The 14,989-nt window shown below is 39.1% G+C and overlaps 1 long non-coding RNA gene across 1 annotated transcript; it reads left to right on the top strand.

Annotated features, from left to right (window-relative positions):
• The first annotated feature begins 8,991 nt into the window (after window positions 1–8,991).
• On the top strand, window positions 8,992–11,931 carry LOC311431152. The gene is made up of 4 exons (XR_014689286.1): window positions 8,992–9,236; window positions 9,837–9,903; window positions 10,178–10,205; window positions 10,669–11,931. It is a non-coding gene; the product is annotated as an uncharacterized lncRNA (long non-coding RNA).
• Window positions 11,932–14,989: the final 3,058 nt, after the last annotated feature.

Raw genomic sequence — 14,989 nt, 5'->3', positions numbered from 1 at the left:
TGCAACCACAATTGTTCTTTCACTCCCATTCCTCAAAGGAACAGGGGGAGAAAGTATGATGAAAAAGGAAGGGCTCAAAGATTGAGATAAGGACAGGGGATCGCTCACCAATTACCATCACAGGCAAAACAAACTCAGTATTGGGAGATTAATATAATTTATTGCCTATTACTAACAGAGGAGAACAGTGAGAAACTAAAAACACTTTCCCCCAACCACCCCTCATTTACCTCTTTCCTCATAGTGACACAGAGGAACAGGGAGTGGGGGCTGTGGTCCATCCATAACACTCCATCTCCACCACTCCTTCAGGGTCACGCTTGGCCCCATTTCCAGTGTGGGGTCCCTCCCATGGGATGCCATCCTTCCCATACTGATCCTGCATGGGCTTCCCACAGGCAGCAGCTCTTCAAGCACTGCTGCAATATGGGTCCATACAATGGGGTCCATCCTTCAGGCGCAAACTGCTCCAACATGGGTCCTTCCTGGACAACATCTCCCACTAGACCATCTGCTCCACTGTAGGCTCCTCTTCACAGGCTGTATGTCTGTCCTGGAGTCTACTCCTGCAGGAACACCTCTCCCATGAAACAAAGCTGAGAGAGCAGGGACTGTTCAGCCTGGAGAAGAGAAGGCTCCAGGGATATTTTTAGTGGTCTTCCAGTACTTAAAGGGGGCTTTTAAAGAAGATGGAGAATGACCTTTTATGCAGTCAGATGGCAGTAGGACAAGGGGGGAATGTTTTTAAGCTAAATAAGGATGATTTAGATTAGATTTTAGCAGGAAATTCTTCGCTCATAGGGTGGTAAGGAACTGGAACATGTTGCCCAGAGAAGTTGGGGATGCCTCATCCCTGGAAGTGTTCAAAGCCAGGTTGGACAGTGGGAAACCAGATCTACCAGGTGGCATCTCTGCCCAGAGCAGGGGAATTGGAATTAGTGAACTTTAAGATCCCTTCCAACCCAAGGCATTCTACATGTATGATTCTATTCCTTGGCCAGGAGATGCAGGGAGTGATCCTCCCCCTTTACGCCACTCTCATAATCATAGAATCATAGAATGACCTGAGTTGAAAAGAGCCTTAAAGATCATCTAGTTTCAACCCCCCTGCTCTGGGAAGGGTTGCCAATCACTAGAGTAGTCTGCCCAGAGCCGCATCCAGCTTAGCCTTGAATGCCTCCAGGGATGGGGCATCCACAACCTCTCTGGACAACATGTTCCAGTGCCTCACCACCCTCTGAGGGGAAAAACTTCCTCTTAATATCTAACCGAAATCTCCCCTCTCTTAGTTTAAAATAATTTCCCCTTGTCCTATCACTATCAACACATGTAATCAGGTGTTCCCCCTCCTGTTTATACATGTACATGTATGCTCCCTTCTGGAAGGCGGCAATCAGGTCTCCCCCAAGCTTTCTCTTCTCCACATTAACAAGCCTAGTTCCCTGCATAGGAGAGATGCTCCAGCCTTCTGATCATCTTAGTGGCCCTCCTCTGGACTCATTCCAAGAGCTCTACATCCTTCTTGTGCTGAGGGCCCCAAGCCTACATGCAGTATTCCAAGTGGGGTCTCACAAGAGCAGAGTAGAGGGGGACAATCACCTCCCTTTCCCTGATAGCCTCCCCTTTTTTAATGCAGCCAAGGACATAGTTGGCCTTCCAGGCTGCAAGTGCACACTGCCATCTCATGTCCAGATTCTTGTCCAGTAGGACCCCCAAGTCCTTCTCTGCAGAGCTGTTCTCAAGTTCTTCTTCACCCAGTCTATATAAATACCTATGATCACCCCAGCCCAAGTGCAACACCTTGCACTTGGCCTTGTTCAACCTCATTAGGCTCACATCGGCCCACTTCTCAAGCCTGTCCAGGTCCCTCTGGATGGCATCCTTTCCCTCTATTGTATCAACTGCACTGCTCAGCCTTGGTGTCAGCTGCAAACTTACTGAGGGTGCACTCGATTCCATCATCTACATCATTGATGTTGAAGAGCACCAGTCCCTGAGGGACACCACTTGTGACCAGCCTCCACCCAGACATAGAACCATTTACTACAACCCTTTGGCTGCAACCAATCAACCAATTCTTTATCCACCTAGCAGTCCATCTTTTAAATCTCCAATTCAGAGAGAAGAATGTGGTGACGGATCATATCAAAGGCTTTGCTCAAGTACTGGTTGATGATATCCATTGCCCTTCCCTTGTCCACCAATGACATCACTCCATCATAGAAGGTCACCAGGTTGGTTAGGCAAGATCTACTTTTGGTGATGCCATGCTGGCTGTCTCTGATTACCTCTTTATATTGTACATGCCTTAACATGTCTTCCAGGAAGATCTTCCCAGGCACAGAGGCGAGGCCCCAGGTCTTCCTTTCTCCTTTTCTTAAAAATGGGAGTAATGTTTCCCTTTTTCCAGTCACCGAGGACTTCATCCAACAGGCATAATTTTTCAAATGTGATGGAGAGTGGCTTGGCAACCACATCAGCCATCTCTGTCAGCACCCTGGAATGTGTACCATCTGGCCCCATGGACTTATACACATCCAATTTCACTAGGCAGTCCCGGACTTGTTCCACTGTCAGTGAGATGGAATCCACTCCTCTCACCCTCTCCTCGAGGTTCAGGGTCCTGACAGACATAGGAAACTTGACCACCAGTGAAGACTAAGGCAAAGCACTTATTGAGTACTTCAGCTTTTTCCATGTCTGAGGAAGACAGTTCTCCATTCTCTTTTATCAGAGGGGGAACACTCTCCTTGGCCTGTCTCCTCCTGCCTATGTATCTGTAGAACCCCTTCTTGTTATTCTTCACATCCCTTGCTAAATTCAGTTCCATCTGTGCTTTGGCTTTCCTGATCCCATCTCTACACATATGGATGACACCCCTGTATTCCTCCCAGGCTACAGAACCCTACTTCCACTTCCTGTACATTTCCCTCTTTTCCCTCAGTTTAAGCTGCAGCTCCTTGCTCAGCCACAATACATATACATAGTACATAATACATCACCTAGAGTACTGTGTTCAGCTCTAGGGCCTACCGCATAAGAAGGACATGTATATGTTGGAGTCCAGAAGAGGACCACAAAGATGATCAGAGGACAGGATCTGCAGCTTGGATTAGAGTCAAATAAGCAGCATAATACACAACATGTAAAGCTGTTTTTCAGAGGTCATACTTTCAGAACTGTGTAAACAAAACTAGTGGGGATTTACCACTGAGTTCCTTTTGCAACTTATATTGAAACATTGCTGCAATTTTAAGCACCAGACTGCTTTACTAATGGTTTCATTTACTCTTGCTATGTATTTTACTTTTCCATAATTTGATTTCACTGTTTATTCTTTTGTATTTGTGTAACGAAAAGATGGGAACAGGAGCTCATTAAGTGTCTTTTTTGTACCTTTAACTGTTTTCTATATTGCCACTCACAACTTCTCAAAGATATTTCTAAATATTTCTACCAGTTCTGCTTCATTGTGCTTGCCCATCTTGCACCACACAATCAACTAAAAATACATTGTCAGGGGCTGTAGAACTGATACGTAGTTGAGTTTGTCACATGAATCCTGGATTGCCAGGAATCTATTTCTGGGCTCTTCATTTGTTTCATTTGTCTTCCAACATTCTATGGGAAAAAAAAAAAAAAAAAAAAAAAAAAGCTGGCTTTTTGGTTTATATATATATATATACAACAGATACAACCTCGGATTACTGGAGAATAATGATTTTTCACAACTTCAGCTAGAGATGTGTTTTACTACTTTCTTCTTTAAATTATGAATTAAAATTAATAAATTATGAGAAAATTGACCTTATATGATACAACATGACAAACTATGCAGAATAGTACCCCAAGATTTTAAACTGCTTTTTTAACCCATCAGTCAAAATTATGTGATAACAAGTAGATAAAGGCTGCATTTTCATGTCTTAGATTCTCAGAGGCCTTGCAGATGATTTTCTTTACAAGAAGAACTATTCACTGTTCCTGCTTCTGCTTATACATTGTTCTACCCCACCAATGCTGTAGAGATACATATGACATGGGAATGCAAAACAGTTGACAAGGGTGCAATTCCCCTCTTCTGCACCCATCCTACTGCCACTCATCTTTCCTTACTGTAATGCATTGTAATTGCCCAGGAACAATCCCTTGTTCTACGGTGTCAGAGCTGAACCAAGGTCCACGACAATCATCCTTGGTGTACATAAGATATGTTCATAAAATAATCTAAACAATAAAATGCACTAGAGTTTCACTGCTGTAAATTTGTCTGTCGCCATTGAAGTTAACGAACCTGTGAAAATTCATATTTGGTGAGGAACAGTTATTTCACATTTCTAGGTATTCTCTTTTGCCTGCAATTTGTGTTTGCAGTTACAGTTATTCAAAGAGGAACATTTCCATTCTGTGTTGGTGGTGTTTTATGTCTGCTATTTTCAATTACTGCTTATCCTCTCATTCTGCAGCTAGCAGACTATGTAAGTTTCATTCTTGGATATATATCATGTGGTTGCTAGGTCTTTTAAGGCAGAGTAGTTGCAAGAATCTCTTTATATTAAAGATATAAGTGACCATAAATAACCTTTAATTTATATGAATAAACCTATATCAACCAAGGATAAATAAGTCATATTCTTACATTAAATTCCACATATAACTAAACTGAACAGATTAGACAAAAATCTAAATTGTTACTGTATAATAGAATAGAATGGTGGATCTGAAATCAAAATTCTAAATAAGTCTGTTGTTAAATTAATAGGACTGTGGTTTTGGATACTCTCCTACTGATTTAAAAAAAAAAAAAAATATGTATCTAAGATTTATAAATGATACTGAGCAGAAAAGTGGAATCCAAAGGAAACAGATGTAAATCTTGTAGTGCAACAACTTTTGTGTAAAGTGAGAAACACTAAAGTTACTTCCTGCTTTTTGCAGGTTTTCTCCAATCCTCAATCCTGCAGGTTTTTGTCAATTCAAATGGAAGCTTTCTTAATGTCCTGAGGTGAAATATTCAATGAGGAATGTGATGATGCATTTTTATATATCCTCACATGTTAAGGCAGATAATATATATCCTTCACACATTTGCATTCTTTTCTTTTAGCTATGATTCAGCCTTGTCCATTGTGTCTGACTTTTTGTTTTTCTTTCAGAGGAAATGTCGTAGCCTTCCAAGGAACATTATTGAATTGTTATTGCAGTCCAAAAGATATTTTAGTGACATATTTAATGAATAATACATTAAAGAGGACACATTTAAATATCTTAATATAGTCACTGGGTACCATTAGCTCCCCCAAATGGCTATATCTGTTCTGATCTCCATTTTTTAAGTCTCTTTGGTAGCAGGGTACTTAGTGTTCCTGTAATATAGAAGTCTTTTATGAAGTCTTTCCCTTTCCTTTTCCCTTTCCCTTTCTTTTTCCCTTTCCCTTTCCCTGTCCCTGTCCCTGTCCCTTTCCTTACTAGAGGAACTAAAGAATTAACATATAGCCTCTAATGAATTACTTTCAGTTTAAAATAAACAACAGAAGGGAAAATGATTTTCAGTGTGGCCTAAGGACTTCTGAAGGGTGGGAAGCTCTCAGAACTACATACTTTTTAGACTTCCAATATGAAATCAATATCCATATAAACATTTTAACTTGTTCTAAGCTCAAAGCACAAATTCAATTAAACCAACATAAAGGAATTAAAATAATAAAAATAAATTGTTTTTAGCTTAGATTCTGATAGTCTGTTATAATAGTGATACAGTAGCCTCAGCATGGAGGATACAAATTAAAAATATCAGCCTTGAGGTCTAGGTTAATGAAGAAGACTAATCAAGAAAATAACAGGAACAAATACAAGATCAGGTGAGCCTCTTAAGATTATCCTGGTTATATATTCACATACCTCCAGCAGAACAGTCTCCAACCGCTACCTAAATAAACAAGTGTGACTACTATCTTGTAAATATTATCAGTAGATATAGGGTTAGACTTAAACCCTGTCCATGAAGGAGGACAACAGTTGTTAGCAAACAATTATTCTCTGTTATCATGTCATTGCTGGATACGAACCAGCTGAGGTACTGTTTTGAACAGTGACTGGCATGGAGCATCAACCAGTTTGCTAGGAAACCTGTTCCAGTACTTGACCATCCTTGTGGTGAAGAAATATTTCTTAATATCTAGTCTAAACCTCCTCTGGCACAGCTTTGCCCCATTCCTGCACATCCTATCATAGTTTACCAGGGATCAATACCTCCCTTTCCATTTCCACTCCTCAGGAAGCTGTAGAGAACAATGCTTGTTGCTGTCCTCTATATTCTTTCAAATATCTTAATATTATTTTTATATTGTGGAGTCAAAATCTGCATGCAATAGTCAAAGTGAGGCTGCAGTAATGTTAATATAGTGGAAAAAATACTTTTGTTGACTGTTTGGCTATGCTTTGTTTAATGCACCCCAAAATGTGCTTTGACCTCTTGGCTGAAAGGGGACACATCTGGTTCATGTTGAGCTTACTGTTGACTAACACTCCCAGACTGCCCTCCAGCCATTCATGTCCCAGTCTGTATCCATGTCTACAATTACTCCATCCCTGGTGAAGTAAACGATATTTCCATTTGTTGATTTTGGTGCCATTGATGATTGCCCAATTCTCCAATATGTGTACATTCCTCTGCGAGGCTCCTTGATCTTCCATAAAGACAACAGCACCTTCCAGTTCAGTATACTCAGTGAACTTGCTAAGGATTAATTCAATTCCTGCATCCAGATCATTCATTAAAACGTTGGACAGAACTGGCCCTAGAATTAAGCCTTGAAGAACACTGCCACCAGCCAGAGGTAGCCCCATTCACTACAACATTTTGAGCTCTGCTGCTCAGCCAGTTTATTACCCAGTGTGTTGTGTATCTGTTCATCACACAGCCTTTGCTTGATTTTTCTCTTCCTTTTCCCTTTAATTAAAATATCCTTATCTCAACAGATTGTAAGCATGCCGGAACACTTCACATTATGTAGATCATAGTTGTCTGAAATGATATCATACCTGTAGTCTGCTGCAGGCTGAAAAGTAGCCTATGCCTCAGGTACCGTTTTATGCCTTTGCTTTTGTTACTACATCCTTGTAAGTCTTCAAAAGGGAAATGAAATTATCCTACCCAGAAGAAACACTGTCCAGAAGACACTTGAGTTGTTCCTAATATCCAAGTTCTTCCTAATATCCAACCTAAACCTCCCCAGCACAACTTTAGCCCATTTCCCCTCATCCTGTCACCAGGCACATGGGAGAACAGACCAACCCCCACCTCGTTACAACCTCCTTTAAGTAGAGTGCGATAAGGTCGCCCCTGAGCATACTCTTTTCCAGGCTGAACAATCCCAGCTCCCTCAGCCACTCCTTGTAAATCTTGTTCTCCAGACTCCTTACCAGCTTTGTCACCCTTCTCTGGACTCCCTCGAGCACCTCAATGCCCTTCTTGCAGCGAGGGGCCCAAAACTGAATACACTACTCAAGGTGCAGCCTCACCAGAGCTGAGTACAGGGGGACAATCACTTCCCTAGCCCTGCTGGTCACACTGTTTCTTATGCAAGCCAGGATGTTGTTGGCCTTCTTGGCCACCTGAGCACACTGCTGGCTCATATTCAGCTGACTATCAACCAAAACTCCCAGGTCCTTCTCTGCCAGGCAGCTTTCTAACCATTCAACCATCTTCAAACTTCCAGATCTAGAGGAGCACTTTGGCTTCAGCCTAAAAGCCACGTGTACAGAAGCTCCCCCAAGCCAATCTTCTTCCTGTGACCTGCCAGAAAACAGCTGTCCTGGTTTCAGCTAGGATAGAGTTAATTTTCCTCCTAGGAGCTGGTAGGGTGCTATGTTTTGTATTTAGGATGAGAAGAATGTTGATAACACACTGATGTTTTAATTGTTGCAGAGCAGTGTTTACACTAAGCCAAGGACTTTTCAACTTCTCGATCTGTCCTGCCAGTGGGCAGGCTAGGGGTGCAGCAGGAGCTGGGAGGGGACAGACCCAGGACAGGTGACCCAAACTGGCCAAAGAGTTATTCCATACCCTCTGACGTCATGCTAAACAATAGATAGGGGTGGCTAGCTGGGATGGGGGGGCCGTCTGCTCGGCGATAAGCTGGGCATCAGTCAGCGGGTGGTGAGCAATTGCATTATGCATCACTTATTCCGTACACATTAGTAATAGTAGTACTATTATTTTTTTTTATTATTTTTATTTTTTCCCTGTCTTAATAAACTGTCTCTGTCTTGACAGTCTTCATATTCCTATTTTTCTCCCACATCCCAGAGAGGGAGGGGGGAGGGTGAGTGAACGGCTATGTGGTGCTTAGCTGCCGGCCGGTGGAAACCACAACAACGGCAATGTAGTCATGAAACTAAATTAAAGCAAAAACTTTCAGCCCAGTCCTTGACCTGAAGAGGGAGTGAGGATCCAGATCCTGGAATTTATACGTGATAGTTTACATGCAGCCAAAGTATATACTGTAGTCAGAGGTCATGGCGCTAGATTGTGAAGTGTCCTGCAGAAAGAAGAGACCTCAGAAAAGCAAATTTAAATAACACTGATGTCAAGAAAAGTCATTCTGATTGTTATATTCTTTATCTGTCGTGACTAGACAGATGAAAATCTATGACAGCAATTTTGCCTTTAAGGTCATTTTCTTTTTTCTTTTATTTATGTTTATTTATCTTATTTTAACAGACTCTGTACTAATTTTCCTCACAGAATGACTAACAGAAATATGACCCTTATGCACCTTTTGTTGTTAATTTATTAGGTCAACTCTAACCACTAAGCCCCTTGTCAGGTTATTTCTCTTAGTGATAAAGAGCAATAGACCTTAAAACATTGAAGCCAGGTAGATGAGCCTATTCCACAAGGTCTCTTGGCTCCACCCTTGTGAATTGAAATCTGCCAGGTGGGGATCATTTGACCTTTGCTATATAGGAAGCATGAGGCATTATGGGAGGGATTGCCTCCCCAGAGGAGTTTAAGGCTCAGGTTGCCTAGGGTGTTTTTCTACTGTTATGGTGAAATGGTTCCCCAATAGGCTGCTTTTTCTTCATGTTTTCTACCATCTCTGTGAAATAGTTTTAGAGACTCTATGAGCTAGCTAGTTATGTTGGTGGTGCCTTCTTGGTACAGTAAAACCCTGGTGGTGCTACTTCACTGGGAAGTAGTTTGACAGTGACGCGAGTTCAGAAGCTGGCAGGTAAGTGTTCCTGGGTTCTACAGTTGTTTCATGTCGTGGAGTTTGAGTACTTCCTTCACCTTGTCTGTTTTCAGTGAAGTTACTTACATGGATTCTAAGCTTCCTTCCCAGCCCTAAAAATTAATAATTATTAAAAATAAATAAATAAAAAACCAACCTCAGAATCTCAAGTGAATGCAGGTAAGGCTGACTTTGAAGAATGTCTTTAAGTATTTGTGATGATTGAACAACAGGCTGTATGGAAAATGTGCCTTCCTGTGAATTCAGACCTTGCTTTGTGGTAAGAAGAAAGAGATTTGGATAGGTACTGTGGTGTTCTCATTACTTTTGCAAAGTGTTAGTTGTGAGAATGTGCTGTTCGTAAAAGAAATGCTATTTTTGCAATACACAAGTGAAAAGCCTTTAAATTACCAGAAGTTACAGTTTCAAGGAGATAACTTGAAAGAAAGAAATTAATTGTTGGCCATCTACTGCTGACCCCTCCATAGATGGGCACCCTGAGGAAAAAGTGTGAAAGGTGTCATTGTTAATAGTTTCTGATTTAGGGTCAGGGGAAGATATATTTTCTCACTTGTTGATTGTCCCTTTCTTCTCCTCCAGGTGAGTTATGGTAGCTTTCCAAAGCTTCGGCTATCCTTGGGACATTCAGACAAGATCGTTCTTCTCGGTATGTCTCTAGAATGTGCCTGAGACTTTGTCTAGGGTTAAACAAATCCTAAAGAGTGTCACCCAGAGATCTGTCATGAGGCAGGATAGTTATGAGTGGCAAGGAGAGTGGGAGGATGCCGTGGCCCCCAGCCCTGTTAGGGCTATGCAAATTCCTTCTACTCTTTCTTCTTCCCTTTCATTTGTTGTCTGGTTACTACCAAATATCATATGTTTGGTGAAATGCCTTAAAATGACATTATTTTTTAATTAACAACTTTTTTGTCTCTCTCTAGGTCTGCAAGTAGCTGACAAAGTAGGAAGGTATGCTTTTCTACTTCGTTCTTCTATAGAGTTAGAGGCAATGCCAATTTAATCCGTGACTGAGGCTCTGCAATGGTGCAAGTCTATCCTACTACAAATTCAGTGATGCAACCTGAGTTTCCGCTAATTAACTTTTGGGGATTGAACCAATTTAAAGCTTTTAGACTATGACAATTCCTGGAGAACATTTCCGCAGGTTTCATGTTGTGGAGTTTGGGGAGTTTGAGTACTTCCTTCACCTTGTCTGTTTTCAGTGAAGTTACTTACATGGATTCTAAGCTTCCTTCCCAGCCCTAAAAAATAATAATTATTAAAAGTAAATAAATAAAAACATTCTTCAAAGTCAGCCTTACCTGCATGCACTTGAGTTTCTGAGGTTGTGTTTGTGAAGATGTATTTGTATTTTAAGTATTTGGGAAGATGTGCTTTCCCACTTGTTGATTGTCCCTTTCTTCTCCTCCAGGTGAGTTATGGTAGCTTTCCAAAGCTTCGACTATCCTTGGGACATTCAGACAACATTGTTATTCTTGGTATGTCTCTAGAATGTCTAGGTATCTCTCAGCCTGGCAAAAGGAAACAGAAAGAAGGTGTAATGTTAATGTATATTGATACAACATCTAATTTTTTAATATCTTAGCTTCAGAGACCACAATTTATTTTTTTTCTAACTGTGATAGTTTAAGCCAAATCTGGTGATCCCAACAAAGTGCACAAGTTATACAAGGTTATATTACTCCAAGTCTGTGAATCACTGGTAAATACAAAAAGCTCTGGCATGTTACACCTTTAATGTGAATGTACCAAGAAAGGACTGGCTTCTGTAAATTGAAGTTGAAGGTTGACAGTAGTAATGTACTCTCTGTTTAAATAGATAGACATAGATCTATCTATCAGGGTATTAATAGAAGTTGAACACAAGTGAACTACAAGAACTATCCTCCCATACTCTTCAGCATACAACAAATGCAGAAGTTCATGAAGTACCTGGGTTGTATAGAATTTCTTCTTGGGGGGAGGGAGGATAAATGAATTCTTACGTTTGTTTTAATTGTTATTTTCCTTTTGCTATTTTTTTCTTGTTAATTGAAATACAATTATTGTATATAATTTACTCTGTGGGGAGGAAAATAATAATAAAAATTAATCCAAGCATGTGGGATAAGCTCCAAATAAAGACACCATGAATCTTTGCTTCTTTTTAGACTGGATAATGCAAATGAATGGAATATTATGAATGCTCTTTGCAAGAATTGGGAATTGTGTACTCCTTAGTTATTATGCTTTTTTCTACCTAATATGACTACTGAAGATGTTAAATGCAATATAAAGAAAAATAAGGTTTAAACAGATGTCAAATTATAATTGTGTGGAAAAAATAAAGTGCAGAGCAAGCCTCCGAAGCAAGATTGTTAAGGCAAAAACTCTAAGGTCATTAAAGAAACAATTAGATGCCATCATGGAAATTGTATACTACAGAAAATTAGCTTTAAGTCAGTAGGCTTCACTAATTTACTGGAATATCTTTTTCTCTAAATCATTTATGTGTTTAAACTTGAGTACACTTTTTTTAAACTGTGAATGGAAAAACACAGAATGAGAGCAAGAGCCATAAAATGTAAGATTTGTATGACGTAAAAACTGTTATTAGCAGATGAACCTCTCTCTTTAAGACATCACAGGTCATACTTTGTGTACACAATGTTGAAATAAAAGCTGATGTTCTTTCCAGAGTTATGATAATGTTATCTGAACCTTTTTACCTCATCACCTAATGTAAACCTTCAATATTAGTATATTCAGTTGTCACCCCTATTTTTTTTGTGTCTTTCTTTTTCTGCTGATAAGAATGTGCTGTTGCTACTCGTTTAATAATCACTTCAGAAAACCAGTTAATTCTCACAATTTAACAGACTTGTACAGAACCCCAGCCTCTGCAGAAGAGATCACAGGGGCCCTATATTTGTTATATAAATAAATATGCAGTTGTTATCACTCAAGAGTAGAAATGGCTCCCATATACTTTTGTTCCTATGGTAGTTCAGACTCTTAGTAACAAGACAAACCTTTAAACTAAATGTTTAAATAAAGGGTATTGTAAGGATGGGGACATATTGGTTAATTCTTTTAACTGGACAAATACAAGCTAGGTTAAGAAATACTTGTAATCAATATTTGCAAATACTTTGAATAGAATAGCTGGGGACAAAATATTTTATTTACAACATTCAGATTTCCAAAAGAAATTGAAAAAATCCAGAGATTCAACAAAACTTATTTCAACTAAATGTGCTATAGCAAAGCACAGTCATCTGTGCCCTCTACTCCAGGACTCCAAAAATTATAAAAATAGAGTGGAAGCACTGAAATGGCCCAAAAATCTGGGAATAAATAATATTACTTACTGGTGCCCTAAACAGAATTTAGTTAATAACACAGAATTTTTCAAAGGAACCGCTACATCCACCTGGACTTCTTTGTTTTTATCAATGTTGCATAGATGTTACTAAAATAGCCAAGAAACCAAACACTGTAAATACTAGGGAAAGAGATCACAAAAGAGAAAGAGAACCACCAGAAAGAAAAGGAAGTTGAAAAGCATTTTTCATTATTGTTTGTGCTTATCAAACACATCTCGGAATTTTGTATTAGATTGTGAATGCTAGAAGATACCGTAATACAGAAATCTATGCCTAGCTATCAGCTGAAGTCACAAGCTTTCTGCGTAGGGACTTTTCAAACTTAGACCAAAGTTTTTGGTCAGAGGATATGTCCCTGCTGGGTGAAAATCAGTGTAAAGTGCTTTTATATTTCCCTGTGGACCATGTTGTAGGTCATGTTAACAAGTTGATGAGCACTTCAACTTCTTTGAAATTACTCCTCACTCCTCACTCCTTTGTGTAGATGAACTTTACTGTTTCAGTGGCCCCTCATCTTATTAAACAGAATAGGAAAAAATTTCTTGCTATTTTAACTAGATGGATTCCTTCCACTAGGAATATGAACAGACTCATAATAATTGTTGCTCTCAGATGAGGCTTCCTAACCAATATGCTCTCAGAGTAGTGTCTTCAAAGTGAACTTAAAGTTTCAGAATAAAGTAGATCCTTTATTTCAGAGAAATACACTGGTGATTCAAAAGGATGACCTGATGATCTAACAGACCATTGCCAACTTATACCGTACCAATTCAAGAACATCACCAAAAACAGCACTTCAAAGGCAGGTTATTTGTTCTCTGCTAAGCTTTCCTGTGCAGTTCAAAATAAAAAATGAAAATGGCAAAAGATCCATGCTTTGAAAACAGTATGCTTTAATGAAGGTTGAATGTTGACCTGACCAGAATAGTGATGGTATTGAGCAACAACTCATCAAAACCTTTTTGCCTTCTTTAACCTCTGAAAGACAGGGGGAGGGGGAGGGGAGAAACTGCTATACTCAATTGCAAAACTTTTTCTTCATTGACATAACAGATATTTTGTGGACACAGATTTCTCTTCTCTTTGTACAATAAGGGCAGGAAGCCAAAATAAGCTGTTATGTCATTGAGGCAGAAATATACTCAGCCACACATTATCATCTGTGTAACATGTAGAGCTGGATAGTCTGGAAAAAGCAAGCAAACAAACAAACAAACAAACAAAAAACCACTACCACAATAGTATGATTGACCATCCTTTGTCATTAAATGAACTATCCAAATTTGACAGAGAGGTGCTTCCCGAGTAATAACTAGCAATCTCTTTTTTCCTGCTGGTGTTTTATCTCAAATCAATGTTTTTGTTCATCTTTCCTCTGCAGGTGCTTGATACGCATTTTCTGTCAGGATTTCTGTTCAGGATTCAAAAGAAGTAAAATACACTGTAACAAGAGTAGTTACATAGTTTCCTGTGTGTTTGTGTCTGTGTCAGTCTATGTGTCTGTCCTGAATAATTTTGAAATATTATTTTCTTTAAGCAAATCCTTTGCAGAAAAGCAGAGGTTTCAAGGTTATCAAATATCTACAAATTTAGTAAAAATGGCTGGCTGGCCAATTTTTCTTTATTATTTTTTTCTTTTTTTTACACAGATTTATTCATCTTGATACAGAAAAGTTTGTGTTGTTGGATTTACTTGAAATTTGGCCCAAATACTTTCAATTAATAACCTGAGAAAGGACATTGAAGGATCTCTCAACATCTTGGACACTGAAAAATATAGTTACCAGAGGGAACCAGGCTTCTTTAATTCTGATCCGAAGCACCAGATTCTAGAGTAACACTAATTAAAAGAATCCTTTGCTTGAAAACTGACCCAAGTGTGTCATATGACCCAAAAGAAATAAAAAAAAAAAAGAAAAAAAAAAAAAAAACAGCTTCCCTACTATTTGCAATTAATTGAAACTGACTAAAATGTGCTGGATTCTTCCAAACTGTTATTCATAAAACACTGTGGCAGAGTAGCACAATTGTATCTACAGATTGTAAATGAACAGTTTACTGCTATTTAATAAAAAAAAAAAAAAAAAAAAAAAAAAAACTTTGCAATAAAAGACACAGCATAAACATGTAGTACAGTGGCTAGATAGTGTTAAACCTTAACTTGCTTAAATTACTGGATTAAATTCATCATGAAAAATGACTTCTAATCAAACAATTTTTTACCGCTTTGCAAGAAGAGAGTAAACATGCTAAAAACAAACAAAAAAAATAATAAAAAAAAAACACTCATTAGTCTAATAAGTCCAAGACAAAGATCAGATGTTGTGCTAACAAGAACAAGAACTTTAAACTTTCCAGTAGAGGATT

Source organism: Aythya ferina (assembly GCF_964211825.1).
Source record: "Aythya ferina genome assembly, chromosome: 1".
In the NCBI taxonomy this organism is placed as follows: Eukaryota; Metazoa; Chordata; class Aves; order Anseriformes; family Anatidae; genus Aythya; species Aythya ferina.
Note: the sequence above shows the minus strand (reverse complement) of the source record. Positions and strands in the feature narration are given on the sequence as shown.